The sequence below is a fragment of the Hippopotamus amphibius genome, chromosome 7 (genome assembly GCF_030028045.1).
Source record: "Hippopotamus amphibius kiboko isolate mHipAmp2 chromosome 7, mHipAmp2.hap2, whole genome shotgun sequence".
NCBI lineage: Eukaryota > Metazoa > Chordata > Mammalia > Artiodactyla > Hippopotamidae > Hippopotamus > Hippopotamus amphibius.
The window spans coordinates 62678654-62680136 of NC_080192.1; the positions used below are offsets into that span (position 1 = coordinate 62678654).

Here is a 1483-nt window from a genome sequence, read left to right on the forward strand (position 1 = left end):
GGTCCCACAGCTAGCTGAGGGTCCATTTAGTCTATCTTCTTTTCCAAAACAGTATAGGAGCTTATGATACTCTCCAGAATGAAAAACAATGGAGAGAAGAATTACTGTAGCATGACTGCACCCACACTTTGCTGTTATTCATTCTCATAATAAATGTCTATTAAGGTCCTAATATTTGCCCGGGGGGGGGGCAATGTTTCTGGCAATCACATACAATAACAGGAAATGACTTTTTGGTCTAGAGCTGTGACTGTTTGACAGGGGTGAAAACAGAAACCTCATTTTCTGAAAAAAATGGCTTACCCTGAATTTCCTGCATGAAATGGGCATCTTAACTGAAAGAGCCCTTGGACCATCCCTCCAAAGACCACTCACTCTGAGAACAGAGAGGGAGTCATCTCCCCAGTTCCTTAGAAACACACATTACTACTGACAAAAACCTAGGCACCTTTCCTCCTTCTAGGCCAGTATCGTACCACTGAGGTCCATGGCCAGGTTCTGGAGTAAATGGACACAGGCCCCACAGTAGGCCCGTGGACACTGCTATGAATCTTCTGAGTTACAGCCTAACAATTCAGCACTAGAGTTTTTGGTTTTGTTTGCTTGTTTGTTTTTCCCGATAGCAGTTAATAAGGATAAAGTCTAGACCGGCCTTTGAACTACCTTTATCCTGCCTGGGACTCTCTGCGCTTCCTGCACTTAGGTAGCTATTTCCTTTCCCATGTTAGGGAATTTTTCAACTATAATCTCTTCCAGTATTTTCTCAGGTCCTTTCTGTCTCTCTTCTCCTTCTGGGACCCCTATAATGCGAATGTTGGTGCGTTTAACATTGTCCCAGAGGTATCTTAGGCTGTCTTCAGTTCTTTTCATTCTTTTTTCTTTATTCTTTTCTGCATCAGTGATTATAACCATTCTGTCTTCCAGGTCACTTATTCATCCTAAAAATATGGAACGCTTCACTAATTTGTGTGTCATCTTTGCACAGGGGCCATGCTAATCTTCTCTGTATCATTCCAATTTTAGTATATGTGCTGCCGAAGCGAGCACTGAACCACTTTTAATAAGAGAGAATATTCTTGTCATTATCTCTTCCATGGTTGAGTTATTGAAAAAAGAAAGCTGGCCACTCCTCCCCCTCCACCAGATTAGATGGACTTGATGAGGGATGCTTGTGCCACAGCTACACTGGAGTTGCACAGCTAATCATAAATAAACTCACACATAACACAGCCTATAAAATAAGCACTGACTGAAGGTTTAAAAAGCCCTAGGAAAGTATTTTTTAAATTTGGCAAATGGCTAGCAGCTCCCAAATTCATCTTCTCCCAATATCTCATAAAACACCAGCTAAAACAAATAATAACAAGAAAATAGAAAATGTCACCAACAGATGAAAGAACACCAAAACATAGCATAGCAGAATCTTGGAACAATCATAAGAAATATATGACAGATAGAATTGGATTGTGAAAACCTACATAAT

At 40.6% G+C, this 1483-nt stretch overlaps 1 non-coding gene across 1 annotated transcript; it reads right to left on the bottom strand.

Moving 5' to 3' along the window:
• Positions 1-940: 940 nt before the first annotated feature.
• LOC130857965 (U6 spliceosomal RNA) lies at positions 941-1047 on the bottom strand. Its single transcript, XR_009054949.1, has one exon. It is a non-coding gene; the product is annotated as a U6 spliceosomal RNA (small nuclear RNA).
• Between the last annotated feature and the right edge of the window lie 436 nt (positions 1048-1483).